Source organism: Miniopterus schreibersii (assembly GCF_964146895.1).
Source record: "Miniopterus schreibersii genome assembly, chromosome: 2".
Taxonomy (NCBI): Eukaryota; Metazoa; Chordata; class Mammalia; order Chiroptera; family Miniopteridae; genus Miniopterus; species Miniopterus schreibersii.
In genome coordinates this window covers 169753537-169776684 of record NC_138102.1, presented here as the reverse complement: position 1 = coordinate 169776684, position 23148 = coordinate 169753537, and the positions used below count along the sequence as shown (strand labels likewise).

Here is a 23148-nt window from a genome sequence, read left to right as displayed (position 1 = left end):
TCTAGGTTCACACATCTCTTGTGCTTTCTTCTGAATGTTTACCTCTCTGCATCTCCTAGGAGATCCCAAACTCCCTGAGGACAGAGACCGTGATCTTTGTATCCTCGGGACCCACTGCACTACCTGAGCCAGAAGTAGGCCTTCAGTAGGTGTATGATTGAATGATAGCAACATAGGAATAGAGAGATGATGAAAAATTACTGTCATTGTTTGTTCTCACCTCACTTTCTTCCAGCCTACTAGTTTCTAGACACTAATGGATCTTTTACCTAATATTGCTTCAAATAGAGGATGAGATGATTTATTTTATCTAAGTTAATTGTGTTTGTGTATGATTCAAATAGAAAATAACTCAGATATTCTAGAGACATGTCAACCTACTGGCCTGCAGTTTGTGTGAGGTAGAGTGCTAGAAATTTCTGCCATTATTTTTAAGTGAATTAGTGAAAGGAGATCCTACAGGCTACAATAGGCTGAATGTTTGTATTCCCTCCAAAATTTATATGTTGAAATCCTAATCCCAAAGGGGGGGAGTGGCTCTGGAGGTGAGGCCTTTGAGAGGTAATTAGGCCATGAGAATGGATTCCTCAGAAATGGATTAGTGCCCTTTAAGAAGAGGCCAGATGGCTAGCTAGCTCTCATTTTGCCATGTGAGGACACAGTGAGAAGCTGGCAGTCTGCTACCCGGAAGAAATCCTCACCAGAACCTGACCATGCCGGTACCCTGATCTTAGGCGTTCAGCCTCCTGGACTGTGAGGAATAAATTTCTGTTGTTGATAAGCCACCTAGTCTAGGGTATAGCAGTCTGTGCTGACTAAGATGCTAGCCTTTGCTTCCTCAATTGTCTCCTATAATCGGAGTCTTATAGAATCACTTCAGGGTAGAGTCCTGAGCAAGAGACAGGCACAAGCAAACCCCTATAATGTGGCCCAGAGTAGGCCATATCAGTGGAGTGAATAACCTGTGAGACAACCTGAATGGCTTTGATCAACCAAACTAAATTACCAGAGTTCTCAAGAGCCTTACAAAACTTTCATTCATATGCATTTTAAAGCAATAGTTTCTTTTTTTTTTTTTTTTTTTTAGTAAGTCTTCTGAATGTAAATTTCCCCAAAGACAGCAACACTCCCTAAGGCTAAAAAGAAAACTCTAGGCATTTCTATTCTATTCTGTGGGTGCATGCAGACACACTGTCCAGAATGAGAGCCACTCACAGCAGCTATCTTGCGTCTGCCTCTCATCCAAAAGCAGCAATTCCATTATCATCTCCTGTGGCTGGAACAAGCTGGGCAAGGTATGGAACCTGCCCAAACTGCAAACCGAAGACAAACCACATCAGCCACATGAGCTCTGTAAACACTGTGACTGTCTCTCCCTCTGTGCTTCTGGAAGCAAGGGCAGCCAGGCCATGCTGTGGGACCTCAACAAAAGCAAGTACCTTTATATGCTAGACAGTGGGGGCATCCTCATCACTCTGTGCTTCAGCCCCAACCACTACTGGCTCTGTGCCACCTGGGCTCCAGCATTAAGGCCTGGGACTTGAAGGGCAAGATCATTGTAGATGAACTGAAGCAAGAAGGTATCAGTCTCAGCAGCAAGGCAGAGCCACCCCAGGGCACCTCTTTGGCCTGGTCTGCTGATGGACAGACTGCTGGCTATTGAGCAACCTGGTACAGGAGTGGCAGGTGATCATCAGCATCCAATATATTCCAGATCTTTAGAAACAAAAAACTGACTTTCTGTCTTAAAAAGAAAAGAAATTCTATTCTGCTAAATTCAACAGGGAATAGTTACACAGAGTTACCAGAGATTTTTGCAAAAGTCTTAAAATACAACTATTCTAAACAATCTTCTGCCAGCAAGAAAACTGTCGCCATGAGTCCACACCCCTGTGTCTGTGCCTGCTGGCCCTCTGCTCCATCCTGTCACTACCCCTGCTCTCTTATTGCCCACCATAGCTCTGGTACACTCCAGCTACATCCTGTCTGGGGTCACTGCCACCTCCCACCCAGGCCTTGCTGCCTTGGTCTCTGATGCAGCCAGCTCCTGGTGGGCTCATGTGGAGATGGGGGCCCCAGATCCCATCCTAGGAGTCACAGAAGCCTATAAGAGAGACACCAACATCAAGAAGAGGAGTCTGGAAGGTGGTGCCTACTAGGATGATAATGAAAAGCTATACATACACCCTAGTGTCCAGATTGCTGCAAAAAGTCCGGACAAAGAATATCTGCCCATTGCTGAAATGGCTGAATTTTGTAAGACATCTGCAGAATTAGCCCTGGATGAGAACAGCAGTGTTGAAAAGTGGCCAATATGTCACTATGCAGATCATTTCTGGAACTGAGGCCATACGGATTGGAGCCAGATATCTGCAAAGGGTTTTTAAGTTCAGCTGAGACATCTTTCTGCCCAAACCATCCTGGGGAAATTACACACCCATCTTCAGGGACACTGCATGCAGCTACATGGTTATCTATCCTATGACCCCAAAACTTGTGGCTTTGACTTCACAGGTGCTAAGAAGGGCATTTCAAAAATGCTAGAGCAAAGTGTTTTCCTGTACACCTGTGCCCACAATCTTGTGGGAGTGGACACCTCGTCTTGAGCAATGGAAGGAAATAGCAACAGTAGTGAGGAAAAATAATTTCTGTGAGTTCTTTGACATGATCTACCAAGGCTTTGACAGTTGTGATGGTAACAAGGATGCTTGGGCTATGCGCCACTTCATCAAAGAAGGCATTAATGTTTTTCTCTGCCAGTCCTATGCCAAGAACATGGGCTTATATGGTGAGCGTGTGGGAGCCTTTCCTACAGTCTTCAAAGATGCTGATGAAGCCAAAAGACTGAAATTACAGTTGAAGATCTTGATTCATCTGATATGTTCCAACCTTCCTCTCAATGGGGCCCAGATTGCCTCAACCATTCTGACTAATCTGGATTTTCAAAAACAGTGGTTGCAAGAAGTTAAAGTCATGGCCAACCTCATCATTAACATTTGGACTCAGCTGGTCTCCAACCTCAAGAAGGAGGACTTCTCCCACAATTGGCAGCACATTCCTGACCAGATTGGCATGTTTTGTTTCACAGGGCTAAAGCCTGAACAGATGGAGAGGCTGACCAAGGAGTTCTCCATCTACATGACAAAGGTCAGCCACATCTCTGTGGCAGGGGTCTACCTTGCTCGTTTACAAGGGCACCGAGTGATTTGGTAGGGAACAGAGACAACCTGCTTGTGTTCAGCCTCTGCTATTGTGAGATTGGCATGGAGAATGGTGGTGAGCGGATCATTTCTTTTAACCACGGTGCTTAACACTCAGCGATTGAATGTGTTTCTCAGAAAAGAACATGTAGTGAAATGGGGCAGAGGTATCCGTGGCTGATTCTGAAACTTTTGGGCTCTAAACTGAAGTCTTTCCCATTCTTTTATCTCCAGCTTTTCCAAAAGAGTTTACATGTGCAAGAAAATCACAGGCCCCGCGAACCTGACCAGCATGCCATTGCAATACTGCAGGAGCTTTAACTGAGGCACCTTATGGTGTTGAGGGTTTCCTCTGTGGATCCAGCATGAGAAATAGCCCATCTGAGAGGCTTTAATGCAAAGACATAGTTCTAACAGTAACAGTACTCCTGCTACTGCCTTCCTGTGATTGAGCAATTTTATCAACAGACAATAATGTAGGAATTGTGTTTTATGAAAACCAGCAAATCTGTGGCCACTGCAGCAAGGAAAACACAAGATGCTGTTTCCTGTCTTGTTTGAGGGGGAAAAAGAAAGAAGGCTCTCCTTTTTAGTAATTGCAGGCATTTTAATGTTCCTCTCTCCTCCCTTAGCACTGCTGTTCTTTTCCTTAGGCACAAAGGTATATGACTAGCCTAGATTTTCATCCTGTTCTACTACTTGACTGACCATCCACCCATCCTCTCAAGATTTACTTATTTGAAGAATGAAAAAACATAACTTTCTGCTCATCCCATACCCTCACCTTTCTCAGCAAAGAAGAGTGGACAGTAGGCAACTGCATTTTATTTTAGCAACCTCTCCAGCGATGGGTTGTTTCCTGTTGGGTTTTTGCCTCTGCCCAGTTGGACCTCATACTCTGATTCAGCGTGGTTGTGCTGTCACTCATGAGTTGGGCAATACAGGGTAGTGTCAGGAAAGAGGTTATTCTGGGCTTTGGTTTTAACTGTGTGTGCTGCCAGTTGGGCTCGGGCTTCACCCTTTGGAAGGATGACCATCTGCTCTAATCATGTAGACTGTTTGCAGCCTGGTTGCTCAGTTACAATAAAGTTACTGTAGGAACCTCTTCCCTTCAAAAACAGGAAAGAAAGAAAACTACCATTCTATAAAGAAGATCTGGATAACCAAGGAGAGGGGATTATATAGTAAGTGTTTTTCCATTTCAAAAGGATGTTAGAATGAGAAGTCTCCATTCTAGAAGACTCTCTGGGACAGAAACTTCATTTCCTTACTAATCTCAGGCAGCTTTGAAATCAGAAGCAATTTCCCTTTAAAATAATACTACTTTTGTGACTTCCTGCTCCCCAGCTTTCATATCTATTTCAACGTGTGCAGCAGTGGTGGTAGCCCCTACTGCTGTGACTATAGCATGCACTGGAAACAGGCAAGACCAAGTCAAACCGGCAGCTAGAGCCAGGTAGAGGTAAGAAACAGGCTGTGTGGTCCAGGCTATGTTGGCTTCCAGGGATCCAGTTCCATGAGAATCCTTGCTGTCTCTTTTCTTAAATAAAAAAGAAAAACCTATAAGCAATTGGACCAACAGAGGCTTAGGTGCATTTTATTTTTGTGTGTGTGTGTTTTTCTGGATTACGAAGAGCTGGATTAAATTTGGGTATGGGTGCCTCTTTTGAAAGGGATGTTCTCATACCTATGATTGCTTCGCTGAGCACAGTGCACATTAAAAGCATAATCTTTTGCTTCCTGAAGAACATGGTCATAAGGTCAGTTGTCCTTACAATTGTGTATCTGTGAACACCATTCATTATAGGTATGTGGAAATAAATAACTGGATTTGTAAATTGTGTCTGCAGAATGGAAGGTAGTTTCTTAAGAAGGGCTCTTCTTCTACTAGCCAGCTTGCCCTATGTATGTGTATATAAGTCTGACTTTCTTTAGCAGTTTTGCTTTACAGCAGTCATTCTCAAAGAGTTAGTCCCTGAACCAGCAGCAGCAGCATTACCTGGCAATTTAGTAGAATTACGAATTCTCAGGCCCTAGTCCAGGCTTACTGAGTCAGAAACTCTAGTGACGGGTCCCAGGAATCTGTGTTTAACAAACCCTCTGGGTGATTACAATGCTCACTGAAGTTTAAAAGCTGCTGTTCCGTAGACAGCTACAACTAATATTGTTGTGGGGGCGACTAATTAATTAAGATCTGATTTTATGTGCTATAATTTTTGATGGCTGATGACAGAGAATTAAGGAAGTTAATGGAATTGATACTTTGTTTCTTAAGCTATATAAGATTTTAAGGTCATTTTCTTTCTTTAGGGAAAGGAAGTAGGAAAAGATACAGAGTGGGATACAAGTTGGCAGCTTCACTTATCTTAAAATACTCCTGTGTCTTTTATGTTTTTAAATTGATTTGAGAGAGAGGAAGAGAGAGATAGAGACATTGATCGGTTGCCTCCCCTATGTGCCCAAACCGGGGAATGCTCTGACTGGAAATCAAACACACCACCTCTGGTGTACGGGACAAGGAGAGAACCAACTGAGCCACTCCTGTGTCTTTTAAAGCAGTACCACCTTTTCCATGTTTGTCCTTCTTGTATCTTTTGCCAGTTCAATTTTTTGTTCGTTTTACTGGAAGGCAGAACAATGATTGATACCTTAACATTGGAATCAGACCTGGATTTGATTCACCACACTATTCACTAAGTTAGTCTCACTGAATCTCAGTTTCGTAAGAAAGTAAAGATAATATCTTATGTAGTTATTGTAAAAATTAAAAAACATAGCAGCCAATGCCTAGGACATAATAGACACTACTTATGGTTACTGCTGTTATTATATTGTATTATCTCAGCTACTTCCACCTCTTCCCCCACATGCTCTTCTACATCAATAATGACAAAAATAAATTATAGCTTATGTGCTGTTGGACATGAATACAGGGCTGGGGGCTTGTGGCAAGGAAAATGGTACTTTGGGTCTAGCCTCCTGGGATCACAGGAATTATGTGAAGAGGAGATCGCAAGCTTTTTTTCCTTTGCAGCTGGAGAGGACTTATTTAGCTCTCTTTTTCCTAGCAGCTGGTGATTTTACAGCTGTCGAATGGATGATAATACGAAGGAACACGGAAAGCTTCATTGTTTTACCAAAGTATTATCCACTAGATAACACAGAAGTCTTAGAATACCATGAAGAATTATTTAAATGTCTTGAATTACACTTGTTAAGGTGGTTTTTCCTTTTGTTATCAGAAACTCACTACAAAAGAGTAGCAATATTTTGACTGATGTGTTCAAATCTGAGAGTAGCATTGAGACCTGTGGAACCATATAGTGGAGTTTGAAGGAAATGTTACTGAGCCACCTAGTTGTGTGGGGCAGGGTTTAGAATCATGCATACAGTTTTGTGACAGAAATTTCTCTCTTCTGAACCTGAATGTATTTATTCATGTATTTATGTTTGCACATCTTACATGTCACATTTTGTAAATTCAGAACAGGTTCAAGACCATCGTTCTTATCTTCTTTTAAAAAATTCTTCACTGTACTGTGAATAAGCAAAAAGTAATAATTAGAAAGCTCTCGACTCCTCAAGGTATTAAGGAAATGATCAGAGGGCTTAAAAACAACCAATAAAGTTATTAAATGAGAACATTACATCATAACTTTAAAATATTTTTACATAGTAAAACATACATTCATGTTTGAAAATGAATACCTGTAAATTAGTTCTAGGTCTTCTAAGCAGAGAAAAAAATTATCATGGATTATAAGTACTACTATTAATAGTTACCACTTATCAAATGTTTATTGTGCACCAGGTCTTATGCTGTCGTGCCGTAAATGTTATTGGATTTAATCTTCACAACAACTGGATGATTGATGATCATCATTTTCTTTCATACAAGAGGAAGTGAGGCTTGGAAATGTTATCAGACTTCTCAAAAGTTAAGAAAGGGTAGAGCCACAGTTCAGATTCACCTGTCAAACACTGAAGTCCATTCTCTTTTTGCTGTTGTTATGCTGTTAAAGATTTAGATCTAACCAGGGTTGACATTATGCCAAGAACAGAGAAAAAAGACGGGATAAAGGACAGGAGGGGCAAGAGAGCAGGGGGTGGGTTCAAGGGATTGATTATCATAATGGACTGTAGAATCTAAACTGAGCAAGGAGGAAAGTTAGGACAGGAGAGCAAAGACTATTCTCACCACCAGAGGTCTGCTGTTTTATATTTTGTAAATCCCTTTCTCATGTATTGTTTCACTAGATCCTTACTACAACACTAGAAGTATTTTTATTTCAATTCTGCAGATAAGGGAAACTGAGATACAGAGAGATTAATTTACTTGCTTGAAGTCACAGTGACAGAGCAATTACTCAGAATCCTTATTACTGTACCCCGTCATCATCCCCAATAGACTACCAAAAAACTGTTATTAAGAAGATTCCTTCTATAGGAATAGGCCATCTTTCCAAATCATCTACATTTTAATATGGAACCAGAAATTGTTTTTGATTCTCTCTCTTATCTTCTATTCAGTAACTAGTGAAATGGCTCAAAGGGAAGGAATTGACTGTCTTTTGGGGGGGTATACATCATCTTTGATGGTTATTTTTGGTTTTATTAGAAAGAGGGATTTTTAGGCCTACAATCCTACTTTCATCTCTAGCCCTAAATAATTTTCATTGTGAATTAAAAGCAGCAGCAATCCCAGTTATTTCATTTGTCACATCAGATCTTATGGAATGGGCAATCCTATCAAGAAAGGGGGCACAATGTTGTATTCCTAATGTTAACAAAATATGAAACCTGCCAACTGGGTACTTTTAGTGTGAGACTGTTCTCCATCCATTGAAAGGTCTTAACCTTCTTATTTCAGTGTTCCTGTGTTAGCACAGTATAGTTTTGCCAGTAGTCCCTTGGCAATGAGTAACTACAAACACCATAGAAGGTGAACAGAATGTTGTTTTACTTCATTTACTACCTTGTGTTTCCTAGTAGAAGGGCAAGCCAGTAAAATATGTTCATGGCTGGAAATTATTAGTGTTTTGATTGTAAAACTTCCAATTAATCTAGCCTTATTTTCTGTCTAGACAGTAAGACGTGTTCTCTTTTAATGACAAAAGTTGCCTGAATTACCCTTTTTATTGGATGATCAGGAAACCAGAAGACTTCAAAACTAGAGGCATTATATAATAATTTTTACACTTATGAAAGAATTCCCAATGGGGTTTCTTTTAAGAGTCCTCCCAAAACATTTAAATATATATTTATAGGCCTTTGACTATTTCACTGAGAGGTTAAAGGATAAAAATATCTGAAAACTAAAATGTTGCTGTTAGAGCTGACATCTCTGAAAGTAAAATATAAGCCAATAGGAAAGTAAGGTTTATTATCCAAATATGATATTTGTACATTCAACTTTTCATGAATCACAGAATGTGAAACATGTATATTTAGGTAAAAATTGGGGCATTGTAAAGGTACAAAAATGAGTTTCTGTAACAGGTTCAAGCTGCTAGTTTTATAAATTTGGGAAACAAGTTAAATTTGACTTTGTAATTTTATTTATTTTTTTTACTATGGTGCTCCTTAGATATCTCACTTTGCAAATTTTTTTAATGAGTATTTTCTTTTTAGTGTAGCACTTTGGGGTCTATCCTTATGGATAGTTGGGAGCGTGGAGCCTGAGCTCTGGGTCAGGAAAACCTAGTTTCCCTGTTTAACTGCTAATATAATGGGGTGAGGAGAGAGTTTCATGGAAAGAGAAAAGCTGAGGTTACAGATAGATATCTTACTTCTGGTTCACAGCCCTAGCGCTCATATCTCTAAGGTACTTCATTTGTGTCTTGCCAATTTTCTAAGAGCTGGAAATGTAGTTCAATTTTTCCTAAAACAATTACATTCAGTAGAAGATAAGCTGTAATTTAAATCCTTAGTCCCTCTTACAAGGAGAATTTTTCGTGACCAGATTCATAAGGTTAAAATACACACACACACACACACACACACACACACACACACGTACGTATGTATGTATGTATCATAATTATTTCACTAGATAGAATTCACAGCCATTTCAAATAGTGAGAAAAACAAGGTCTCTTAATCTTGGCACTCAAAGCCTTAATACTATAATTGAAACTACAGTTGTATTATATCTTAGCAATGTAAATATCTTAATGGAATAAAACAATACATGTGTGGGGATATAGAAAGACTATAGTATTTGTTAACTCATTATAAGATTTTTTTTAGTCATATGGAATCTGAAATCTTTTTAACTTTTCTCTCTAGCTCTTTAGATAGAAAGAAGAAAAAAATATGGTTTCAAAAACTGCAATGTATTTAGCTTTAAGAGAGCTCACATATTAGAAATAGGAAAAAAATTACATGTATTCCACTATTAAATATTTTATATATACTACAAACAATTATGAAATTCATAAGAATAAACACTCATCAGGTGTCCTTTGCCTTTTCTTTTTGCATCTCTAAAGGCACCACTGCCAGGCATGTAACTTAGCTGGCTAGGTCAGTTCTCGGAATTCCTGAAGGGCAGTGGTTTCATTGTTTCCTGGACAGGGCATTAAAGTTAAAGAGAATTTGGGATCCTAGTATTTCTATATGCTAAATAGAGGCTAAAGATGGTAGTTGTAGCCGATTAATCTTCTAATTCTTATTTGTAATTTAATTAAATTATCAAATATAATAAAAAAGGAATTTAACACTCTTGGATTACATTTTGCCACTTAACTCCATTAACATTTTGCAAAGCAAGGAATTACAACCTGTTTTGTCAAACATTTAGGTTATTAATGGCCTTGACACAAAACCCCAATCATTTTTCTGCCCTTCCAGAGTCCCATATACGTCTCTCAATTAAAACATTTACCTCACTCTATTGTAGTTATTTGCTTACATATCTAACATTCCCTATCTGCTAAAGTGTCTGATACTTTAATGGAAAATACTAGGCCATTCACAATATCTAACATAAAATAGGTTAAAAAAATCTTGGGTCAATATATAAATGAATTAATCAATGTCATTTTAAAAATAGGAGACAATAATGTTATTCACTTGAGATAATAATGTAAATAACATTAATAGTTATGCTCTTGATTGACTCTGTCATACATCTACATACATCTTCTGTTTTAATCCTCAAACAAATTCATGGGGACAGTATCATCTTTATTTTAAAGGTAGAAACATATATCTTGTTATTAAGGAACTTATCCAAGATTTTTGAGATCAGCGATTAGAAACTCCATGTATCTATTTCCAAAATTTATTATTTTTATGTCACATTTATCCACATAATGCTAAGAAAAGAACCCAATTTAAAATGAACAAAGGTTTGAATGGACATTTCTCCAAAGAAGATATGCAAATGGCCAATAAGCATATGAAAAGATGCTTGACATCCTTAGTTATTAGGGAAATGCAAATCAAAACCACAATGAGATACTACTTCACATCCACTAGGATGACTATAATCAAAAAGAAGTAATAGTTCTAGCAGGTTTTGTTCAGTGGTTAGAGCATTGGCCCACTGACTGAAGGGTCCAGGGATTAATTTCAGCCAAGGGTACATGCCTTGGTTGCAGGCTCAATCCCAACCTGGGCGAGTGCGGGAGGCAACGAATCAATGTGTCTCTCTCACATCGATGTTTCTCTCTCTCTCTCTCTCCCTTCCGCTCTCTGAAAAGCAATAGGAAAAAAAAATCCTCAGGTGAGGATTACAAAAAAAAGTCAATAACAGTGTTGACGAGCATGTGGAAAAATAGGAACCTCCATACACTGCTGGTGGGAATCTAAAATGGGGCTGCTGCTGCTGTTGAAGACAGTCTGGCAGCTTCCAAAAAAGTTTAATACAGTTACCATATGAGCCAGAAATTCTCTTCAGTGTTTACCCAAGAGAACTGAAAGCCTATGTCTACACAAAATCTGTGCATGAATGTTCATAGTAGCCCCAACGTGGAAACAACCCAATGTCCATCAACTGATGAATTAATGAACAAAATGTGGTACATCCATACAATGGAATATTACCCAAAAAGAAATGAAGTACTGATACATTCTACAATGTAAATGAACCTTGAAAACATTATGCTAAGTGAAAGAAACCAAACACAAAAGGGACATATTATATTATTCCTTTTTATATGAAACGTTCAAAATAGGGAAATCTATAAAGACAAAGTAGATTATGGTTTCCAGGAGTTGGAACTGAGTGAGGAATGGTGAGGGACTGCTTTAATGGGCAGAGTTTCTTTGGGGGGCAATAAAAATGCTCTAGAATTAGATGGTGGTAATGATTGCATAATTTTTTTGAATATGCTAAAACCACTGAATTGTATGCTTTAAAATGGTTAAAATGATGAATTTTATGTTAGGTGAACATAATCTCAATAATAAAAAGCCAATAACAAACAAAAAACCCATGGCTTGTTATATAGGAATTTTACAGTAGTGATATATTTCTTTTCAAGCCCCAGTAATTAAGCTGACTGTTTTAAAAAGCAATAGGGTATTGAATAAAACCAATTATTTCAATAGCTGTGGCTGTGGCTGGGGCTGTTGTTTCATCATTGTACAAATGATCACAGACTAATGACTGCATTCAGATAGAGTTGCTAAACAACCATAAGTTTTAATAAATCATTATTGATCTTTCATATGATCATACTCAATAATGAAGACTATGTTTTATAAGGTTCACCTAGAAACAAGTAATTTTTCAATATAAAAAGAAGAATGCGAATGAATTAATTCAACAACAAAAGACTATGGAAGAAAACATGCCCTAGCAACTGGCTTCTTGTACTACAATCAGGGGCTCATTTATCTTAAACAAGTCAACTTTTGTAACACCCTCGGCACTGTATAGAGTACTGAGTGACAGTCAAACAGAGCTGTCAAGAAAAAAGGAAAAAGTGGGAAATGTGAACTAGAATGAATAAAAATAAAAAAAACAACTTTGTAAGAGAATGTAAAATAGCCTGTGACAAGGAATTTTCCTTTAAAATAACCAGAAGCTATGTGAGCACATTGAGCAAATGAATGCCAATGGGTAAAAAGTACTTAATAATCCCCCACAGCATTTCTAATAGAATTTACCTGGCCCCCAACTAATTATAAAACCTCATCTAAATCCTAAAAGGCTTTGAACAAAACCTCCACTAAATGTTCCTTCATTCTCTAATCAAATGCTCCTTGACAGATAACTTGCTTACAAAATGAGTTCTACTAGATTTTTGCCTTCACTCAGTTTCCCAGGTTCTTGCCCCATAGTTGTGTTAATAGTTTTAACAGCACATTAGAAGTTCTGTATTATTAATTCCACTTTTGCTATTTCTTTCTAAAATTATTTAAATTAAATAGGTGCTAAGAAATTGACATCAATATGATCCCTTTTCCCCTCAGTGAGATTTTTATCATAAAAAGTTATTTTAGGTGTTTGTGGGAAGGAAAAAATCCTCCTGATGACATCACTCTTCTAAGTTGGAGCCTCTGATGTTTTAGGACTCTCAGGAGTTTTGTTCCCTGTTCTGCCACTGATTTGCATTGTGACCTTAGAAAAGTTTAAGTATTAAAAGACAAGTGCAAAGTGAAATTATGAAAACACTTAACTGAGATCAAATGAAGAGCACAGATGGAGTGGGTTGAATGGCTATTAGCAACTGTCCTAGTCACTCACACCTTGAGAAGGTAGCAATTTTGTTTGAAATAAGTTTCATTACTTAGCTGTATACTGACATAGTTTCTTATATAGTATTACGGGAAATTCAAAGTCTGTTGGTTAACACAGGTAGCTAGGTATTAATAAAGAACGGGAGCAAAGGGAATCAGACATTAAGAATCCTAATCTAGCCCGGCCGGGCGTGGCTCAGCTGTTGAGCGTCGACCTAGGATCCAGGCGATAGGGGTTCAATTCCCGGTCAGGGCACATGCCTGGGTTGCGGGCTTGATCAATGACTCTCTCACCATTGATCCTTCTGCCTCTCTCTCTCTCCCTCTCCTTTCCTCTCTCTGAAATCAATAAAGATATATTTTTTAAAAAAAGAAAAAAGAATCCTAATCTACCAGGGAGCTGAATCGGACAGTAAGCCTGCTTCTAGGCAACTTCAGCTTCACACACTCCCTGGGGGACCACAGCATCCTCCACCCTCAGAACCTAAACCTCAAAGTGAGCAGGAAGGATGGTTACTGTTCATTAGCCAGGGTTACCAAGGAAGGAAGAAAACCAATAAAAGGGAAATTCTTCTGCTGGGCACATGCTCCGTAGATGGTTGCAGGGGGAGGTCCTTCTACTATGAGGCATGTGCAATAGGAGCTAAGACTGGGAGTGTCTAGCCTGGAAAGAGGATCGGATTGGAAAAGGGACACAGAACTCCAGAAGATCTATGAAATGAATTGGTTAGGGGCAGGGCCCAGCACAAGCCCACAAAGGATTGGGAAAGAGATTGGTCAATTTGAAAGTCCAAGATAACATAATCTAAGCCTAACAGATGTCCCTGACCCCGTAACATGTATTTGTTAGTGCACTTACGTGTTCTCTCTCTGTACCAGCCATGTGGGCCTAGCAGCCACAGGGGCCCAAAGCATGGTCCCTAAGCACAGGCTCTAAGTGGGCTCCAAGTGTGAGCCTGGGACTGGGTATGGCAATGCAACACCAGCCAGAGTGCTGCTGGGAACAGAGGCTAGGCTGGCCAGGTGAGGGCAGGGACTGAACTGGACTGAACCAATGACACAAAATTTCTGGACCCTGGACTTTCTTCTAGGATTGATGAAGACAAGACTGAATTTCTTCCACAGTGGGATGGGACTAAATCTGGGACAACCCTTTGTATGTACTCCAGTTTCAAGAAATCTTACAGCCATACCTCATCCCCCAATGCATGGTCCCTGAAATGCTTTTCTCGTGACATGGCAAGGACGCCATTTCCACCAGCAATGTCTATAGACAAGAACTGCAGCAAGAATATAATGATATTTGTCAATCTTCCCTTGCTTTATATCTTGCAGCTAAAGAAATTGTGACTTTTATAGAGGAGAAAAGAAGCTAATTAAATATTTTAAGGCAAGGAAGTCTTAGATAAACTGAAAGAAATGTCTTAAAATCAGTGTCTTATTTTATTGCCATTGTATACAAGCAAATCTGAAACCAAATTATGTGTATAACTTGATAACTCATAGGATTTAGCCAAATAAATGTATGTTTTGGATAGACATTTTAAAAAGCCCAGTAGTCAGAAATAATTTTTAAAACCCACTGGAAACAAAAAAACAAAGAAGAAATAGCTCTATGCAATGAAGTAAAAGTTGAAAAAAATCTCTTAACTTGGTAATAGTATGATCATATCTAAATGTAATTTTCATAAGCCTTCTGGGCATTACAATTTTCAGTTCAATGCTACTTGCATTTTTAAGGCAGAAATATTTATTAGTCATCAGAAGAAAGATAAAGTGCCTGATGATGCTGAAAAGAGGAAGCTAGTAGAATTGATCTTGTGACAATATAAGACATTCAAAACCCATTTAGTTTTATAAAGCATGTTGAAATTCCACTTTAAAAGTACATCCTCAAATAGTCTTGATAGAACTTTAGTGGAAGATAAAAAATGACAGTGTTAGAATATATTTTTAAAGAGTAAAGTCATGACTCTCACACAGATACAAAATAAACATGTGTCAACAATTTTATTTAATTCATTATTAATGGGGGCCCAGGGTTCAAAGGAAGATTCAAGGAACCACACATACACAGGCAAATAAAGGATGCTGAAATATATTTACAAACTGATGCAAAACAGGTCAATATGAAAGGCAATGGTCAACTGCATTCTTACCAGACAAATGATTTGTATTTCTATGGACAAGAATTATTTGCATTATTATTAATTTTCTACAACTTAGAGAGCTATGAAATGGTTCAATGATAATAAAAGGCAGGGATAACCCAGAAGGGTGTGCTAGATAGAACACTGTCATCTTTTTTTTGGGGGGGGGGGTTGGTTACATTTCAAAGTCTTTCACAATCCTTCCCAACACAAAGAATATTATTTGTTAATTAGGGAAATATGCAAAGAAAGGATATACTGATAATGTGGTTTCCAAAAGGATGTTACATTTGAAGTTCTTACACCCATGGGTATAAATAAAAATAGTTTTCATCCCTGAACTTACAAAAAGAAAAAGACTTGCTTTGTTTTAGAATATCATCACTCTGAAGGATAAAAGAATCCTACCTAAAATTACTCAAGAACCTACAATTTTAACTAAAGTGTTCACTAAGAAAAACATACTGTTGGGCCAATAGTAGATTTTTAAAACAATGGGAATATTTTATTAACCAAAGAATTTATATGCATATATGCATAACGCATGGGGGAGAAGTGCAGGGTAGAAGGGGTCAATGGGGAAAAAAGAGGACATCTGTAATACTTTCAACAATAAGATAAATAAAACATAGACATTCCTTAAAAATAAAAATAGAATGGGAATATTTTAAAACCTTCTTTTATTTAGCTTTAAAAAATGAGGTTATTTTATTAATAATATTTTTAATTATTATGTCTGCATAATAATATTGTGTCTGCAATTTATTTGAAAGGCTTAAATTATGCTTTTCTCTGCCGTGGAGCAGTTTCTGCTTTCCTTTCTGCTAATGGGCAGGCTTGGAGGTGGGAGGGTGTTGGTTTTGCTTATTTTGTTTTGATTTTGACTAATTTTCACAAAAGGGACAATGATGAATGTTGAAAGATAAACCACAAAACTTGATTTGAGTTCTTCGTTCTAGTTGTAATACTACGAAACAAACGTCTTTAAGCAATTTTGGAATTAAGGCCCATAGACTGGAGTAGGCAGATTTGGAAACTTTGTATGTGTGTATGCATGCTTCTGACTACTCCTTTAACTCCCCATCTCTTATGGTAAGTAGCATGCACAAAGGCACAGATAAACTGCCATTTAGATAGATAAGTCAAAACTTTGGGGCATATAAAATTTTGTATATGGGGAAAAATGGAAATAAGCCAGCAACATGAATCTAAAAATTTACCTAAATCATTAGGTTATGCTCAATGTTCTCACCATTCTCTATAATTTGAATTAAAATAGACTGCGAAAGCACATCATATCTAATAGAAAGAGTAAATAACATAACGGAGGTGCTATCCACAAGAACAAATCTCTAATTAGAGTTCATTTCCATTCCTGTTATCATCTCCTTTTGTAAATTTCTTCATTGGCATTTCTGATAAGTAGGCCTGTTAATGCTTGCAGTGGCCCAGAAATGTCCCAGGAGGCATCAGAATGGTCAGTGCACAGATAGGTTTTACACTGAACCAATGAGAATTTAAAAGGATTCTCTATTCCTACATGCCCTGAACTTACTCATGCCAGGTGTGGCAAATGGGGGCCAATCTTTCTGTCTTCACCTATCCCCAAAGCTACTAGGCTTCTCCCAGAGGATTGGGACTAATAATCTACTCAGGAACAAAATACCCTTGAAAGGAAATGGCTCACTTTGAGTCCAAACCAGCCTTTGTACTGAAGAACTCTTCAAGGACAAATTGGTTTGAAATACACCAATTTTATTTAGGTAAGACCCTGAAGAGCCTTGGCCAAAGTGGATCCCTAAAAATACTACTCCCCAGGGTCTTGTAATAGCATAGTTTAGGGGTTAAGATGGTGGCTTGAGTCAGACTGCTAGAATTCAAATAGCTCCACAACTTATTGGCTTTGTGATCTTAGGCAAATTTCTTAAACTCTTTGAACTTCAGCTTTCCCCTTTGTGTAATAGCAATAATAAATATACCTACCTTATCTTGTATAAATACAATGAGTTGATATTTATGCAATGCCTAGAATAGTGCCCAGTACAGAGCTACTCAATTATCTACCACTATTATTATTGTTATTATTTATCATTATCATTATTATTACTCCCATTTCCCTCTATGACTGAACCTATTCCTTGGACTTACAGTGGATCTCCCAGAGCAACTATAAATAACTGCTACACGTAAGAACATTTTTACCTACAAGCCTTGCTCAGATGTGAGCTAGTATACCCCTTATAGGAAGCACTGTAGACAAAATTGAATGCCTTTAAATCCTACCCTTCCCCAAATCCTCCTTTGTGACAAACAATTTAAAGTATCTCTTTTTCACTTGACATGCATGATTAGCACCCTGCCTTCTTGGGAAGTTTTAAAAATGGAACTAAACTTCATACCTAAGGTTCTGGATGCTCCATTAAATATATATTGGCTGAATGAAAAAAATAACACATTTGTTAAAAACCTATTATATGTTTCTTCTTCCCTTCAAGGGTTTACAATCTAGTGGAGAAAGGCAGATAAACACATGATTACCATACAGTGTACTAAATGCAGTTTTGTTATGAAATTTGCATTGGCTCCATTCATACCTTTTTCCAGCTCTGTCAGCCAGAGTAAAGTACTTGGCACAATAGTGAAGTAGACAGTTTGTCTTTGGCTCCTCCCTCTCCCCTTAAGACATTCCGTTTCCCTCTATCAAAAAGTCACTTTGTCGTCTAGGCAGCTAACCTGTATCCAGTTCTAAGATTGACAACAGATGACAATAATCCTAGTTGATACGTTTGTTGCTAATAATTTAAGGATTTTCCCCTTCTGAGTGTAAGTGCATTCTTGTAGGGAGCTCCTGGACTTAAACAGCACTGAGGAGCTAAAGGGATGAATCTCTACAGGAAGAATTTCAGGCAGCTGGCTAGCTGGGAAGAGAGAAGTCTCAGAGTACTGGCCAGATTTCATTCTTTAATCATAATTGCTTCTGCTCTATATCTATTTTTACTTTATTGCCCATGCTTTCTGACAAGAGCTGTTTTCTCTAGTGTTCAAGTACATACCAATGAATGGATTGCAGAACTTTTCAATTGCTTGCATACTTGCTATATATATTATTGGGCAAAGCTTTGGGATACTCAGGCTTCAACCTATTTTGCCCTGTTCTAGCAGTGTGTTTCAAGCCCCCTTTCCCACCAAACTCCATTATTAGGCTTTATATTCACCATAGAACTCCCTCTTCTTCTGTTAAATTAAAACATGCAAACCATTAATGGGGAAGAGGAATATTTTATTCGTTAATGAAAAGACATGTTTTTCTTGCAATGCTTTTTATTCAAAGGTCTGTGCTGTAGCATTGTTGTGTGTGGTTTTGTCCTGCATAAGAGGAGTGGGTTCTGGCAGGCTAGCCTGTTATTAGGATTTATCTTTTTTCATGCATAAGAAATTCATTCTTTTAAAGTTAATCCTTTTCTCTAAAAGGGACATACTATCTCTTTCGAAATTAATCAGTTTTTGCCTTCACATTTTGTCTTAAATTGCTGCATAGCATTGTTCCACTTCTAAATCATTTGTCATAGCTAAATGGAAGTCTGTGAATTGCTGCAGCTGCCTGTATGTGAGCATTTTCCTTTGGTTCATCTTCTTTCCAGAAACATTTTTAAAAGTTCCAATGATGATATGAAAGAAGATTAATTTTCCTTCCCCCCCCCCACTTTACATAATTTTTTTCAATTACAGTTGGCATACAATATTATATTAATTTCAGGTGTACGACCCAGTTGAATGGTAAAGAATTAAAATTAAATCATGCGAGTGTAAAAACGGCGCAATAGCACAAAGAAATTACTCTATTTGTGAAATTCAAGACTTTCTGAATATTTAGCTGTAAAATCTTTCTTTTCCCCACTAACTTCCATCAGAATTTTTAGTCGGACATAAATAACAGTTGTTGCTTTCTTTCTTGGAATGCAATTGGGAAGCAAATTTTATCACACATTCCTAAAAGAATTCAGTCAATGTGCCTTTTTCAAAGCATTAACCAGATTTATTTTTTGCTTTGGTAATTCCGTGATGGTGATTGTCTGTGGTGAGCATCAGTAGATGATGAAATATACCTCTATTTGTAAGGCAGGAGCTAGAATGATATTTAGTTTATTATTTCTTTAGTCACAAGCAATGGGAAACATGCCTTACAAAAGGAGGAAAACAAAAACCAGAAAGAATAGAACTTAGTTTAGGTATAGTTGGTATTGACAAATGAAAGTTTATCTTCAGAAACTATTAACATTTCTTTACTTTTTCATTTGTGTCACAAGTCGTGCCTGCAAGAAAGAAGAGATATTCTCCTAGCTCTCCCTTGTTTGATTTTCTGATGATCTGGAAATGTTCTACATTCGTGAGATGGCAACAGGACCCAGCCATGGGACATTTACGTCTTCTCTGGTAGCTCAGAAAGAATTATGGGTAGTTGCCTACAACCAAGCAGTATTCACAACACAGAGAAGGAACTCTTAAAATTATAGACCCTTAACACTAGAAGGACCCTAAAAGTTATCTAAGCCAATCTTCCATCCAATGTTTAAATGTTCTATAACATCTTGATAATCGATTGTTCAACCCATATACCTGACATTGTCACTACCTCTTGCCATGGCCACATCCTCAACTGCATGATTGCCAACTACCAGAAGGCCTTCTGCCCCAAAAGGAACAACAAAAAAGCAGCTTTTTTAGGCAAGACTTGTGTATCTTCCCATGATGTATTTCAAAAATAATAATTTCTTCATTTTGCTCCCCACCTAGGTTCCTGTGTCTGTAGCCTCAAATATAAAGAAATGGCATTTTCTCTTTAGCATTTATTTGGCTGGAATATATAATATTTGTCACCAAAGTGCATAGCTATTAATGAGCATGCTGTTCCAATAATTCCTTAAATTGCTGGTTTAAGTTTGTATGAGTCCCTCCCTGTAAGACAAGTATGCTAAAAATGATTTGCAAGTAGGTTAATATTAGTAACAAATAAATATTAGATATAAGTAGGAAAAATTTTGACATCAACAGAATAAAGTACTTTTATTATAATAGAGGGGGCTATAAAACTCATAGAGGACGCAAAATGCCAAGGTGCACCTCTTAGATAATTAGGAGTTATAGATGTGTTGTTAAAGTAGATTTATCACCCTAGCTGGCTTGGCTCAGTAGTTAGAGCATCTGCCCATGGACTGAAGGGTCTCAGGTTCCATTTCAGCCAAGGGCTCAATCCCCGGCCCCAGCAGGGGCACGTGGGAGGCAACCAGTTGATGTCTCTCTCTCACATCGATGTTTCTCTCTGTTAAAAGCAATGGGAAAAATATCCTCGGGTGAGGATTAAAAAAAACAGTAGATTTATTATTTTCTAATTAGATAGCCAGACACCGCTCCTCTTCAAATAAGCCTTAAGTACATAATCTCATTTTCCTGCTCTTTATCTAGTTTGTTTGTGTACCAAACAAGAGCTGTGTTTAACTAGCTTGTTACTAAAGTTTCCTTTATTTGTGGGGTTTTTTTTCAATGAAGACCTAGTTTTAGTTGCACATTTTTCACGAGCATCAAATAGTGGGTGATCTTTCAAGCTTGAACAGTAACAGTTGTATCGCTGAGGAAGGATTTCTTGTTTCAAATGACCTAGGTAATGATTTACAGCTATTTTGGGTAATACTCAAAATGACAGCTCCTTGAATTTTTTTCTGCGCAGAAAAATTTGTTGGGCTGGCATCTTTCAGACCCTGGGAGGTCATCCCAATTCTCAGCATGTGGGAAACAAGGGAATGCTCTGAAATCCTTTCTCCAGAGGGAACTGACCTGTTCACATTATCTTGTGATACAGGTGAATGTTTGATGAGATTTCCCTAAATGTCTGTGGCCTCCTGAGGCCTGGAATTTGTGGGCCAGGGCTAACCTATGAGTTGGGTAAAATTACTTACAGGCTGTGGGTATTACAGGACCAAACCTGAAAAATTGACCTATAATGATAGCTTACTTCCTCTAAAGAAAACCAATAGTACTTCACAGCATCTGTCCTTATGTAGTGCTCTATACATGGTGGTTAAAAAGTATAAAGGATGCAAAAAGGCAGTAAATAAGAATCAATAACCTTTCCAAATTCTGAACATTATCAGAAAATACATATGGGTACCACTGGCTATTGGAAAGTAAAAGCTGAGGTAAATATATATCTAGACACACACACACACACACACACACACACACGGAAAAGAATGAAGGAGGAAGGGGAAAAGCAACCATAAAAGACAAGAGGAGTGAGATGTAGCATACGTATACATGCAGGGGGGTCATGACTTTTTATTTGTTATTTTTAATATTATATTGTCTTTTTGTTTGTTTTCTTTTTAATTTTACTTCTCAATTACAGTTTATGTTCAATATTATTTTGTATTAGTTTCAGGTATACAGCATAGTGGTTAGACAATCATATACTTTACAAAGTGGTCCCTCTGATATTTGAAATATCAACCTGGCATGGTACAAAGTTATTACAATATTATTGACTACATTCCCTATACTGTACTTTACAACCCCAGGACTATTTTGTGGCTACCAATTTTCACTTCTTAATCCCTTCACCTTTTCACCCAACCCCCCAACCCCTCTCCCCTCTGACAGCTGTCAGACTGTTCTCTGTATCTACGAGTCTGTTTCTATTTTGTTAGTTTATTTTGTTCATTAAATCGTATGGTATTTGTCTTTCTCTGACTAATCTTCATTATACTACTAACTTATGTCAGCTATACAAATCTGCCTTCACTTTACTAAATTCTTCAACTTTGGAAGGTTTTCTTATTCAGTTTTTCCAAAGATTCCATTTTGTTTGAAATCAGCATCTATTACAAGAATTATCCAGTTTTTACTGAGAGCCTTTTAAAGATTCTAACCATGCAGAAGTTACTTGATAAAGAGTTTCTATTTTTTTCATGATGATAAGGAATGTTGAATTTAAAAGATATAATAAAAGCAGTATGACTGAAGCATTTCTTCCAGAATATATGAAAAATCAGATATCCTAGAGCTAGGGTGAAAAGACCTCACCCTTACAGACCAGTAGGAATTGAATTCCTGCCAACCTACAAATTTAAGTGCAAATTTGTCTTTAGAGGTTGCCTGGATGTATGAACGGAGATATATAGTAAACTTTTACAACTCTATGGGACTTTACATGTCAATAGCTCTTAACAAAAATAGTCACAAAGAGAAGCCCAAGAAAATAGGTAACTATAATTCAACTCCCACTTAGGCATTCCAAGACCAAAACCAAGAAATTGAATATAATATCAGTTCAGTTTCTACAAAGAAAATCAACAAAAAAATTTTCAACATCATGGTACTCTGAGGAGCCAGTTCCACCCTCTTAAAAAAGAAAAATCTATATCCTTACTAATCCCTAAAAGCTAAAAAGACAGCTATAATTAATTTTTATTAGTCACAAAAACCTTACATTATAATTCACAGAAATGAAATTTAATAAGCTGGCCACCAAAATCACTGTTTATGAAATTTTCCAGATTATAACTCTTAGGCCGTATGTGATTTATTCACTAGTAGCCTGCTATCCCCCAAGCACTATATAATTCTCACACTCTAATATGTGAATATGAGGTCCATAGTAGTTATATATCATACTTGGATAATACATATGCTCTTTCCAGAGTGCCTCCACAAAGAGAATTATACTAAGAGAATTGAAAGAGAAAGGGGCTCTTGGGTAAGATAACACAGCTTATGGAGTGTTAAAATTAGGTCAAGCAGTAGTACATCAATGTGTTGGTGTAACTATTTCCAGATTTGCTGAACTCTAGGGACTCATTTTGATTCTGGCCACTCTAAGTGCATGTCATCTTTAGTAGTTCCTTTATCATTGCAGTCAAAACATGTTAGAATTTCCCTAGCCTCCTAGCACCACACCTTGGTTCATTTTGTTTCCTCTTCCTAGTAACTTTCTTCCCTTCTGTCAGAAATACTGTCCATCTTCAAGGACCAGCTCAAAACCCAACCCTTCTCATAAAGTCCTCCAGAACTACAAACCTATGGTGATTTTTGCAATTTTTGAATGCCAACATCAT

General features: G+C 37.7%; 1 protein-coding gene and 1 pseudogene across 5 annotated transcripts in view; both read left to right on the top strand.

The window, feature by feature from the left end:
- NTN4 (netrin 4) overlaps positions 1 to 23148 on the top strand; it is a 98166-nt gene that overhangs the window by 40374 nt on the left and 34644 nt on the right. The gene's annotated exons all lie outside the window — the stretch shown is intronic.
- On the top strand, positions 821 to 3213 carry LOC308553599 (aspartate aminotransferase, mitochondrial pseudogene; annotated as a pseudogene). The gene is made up of 2 exons: positions 821 to 935; positions 1960 to 3213. The product of its transcript is annotated as an aspartate aminotransferase, mitochondrial pseudogene (transcript).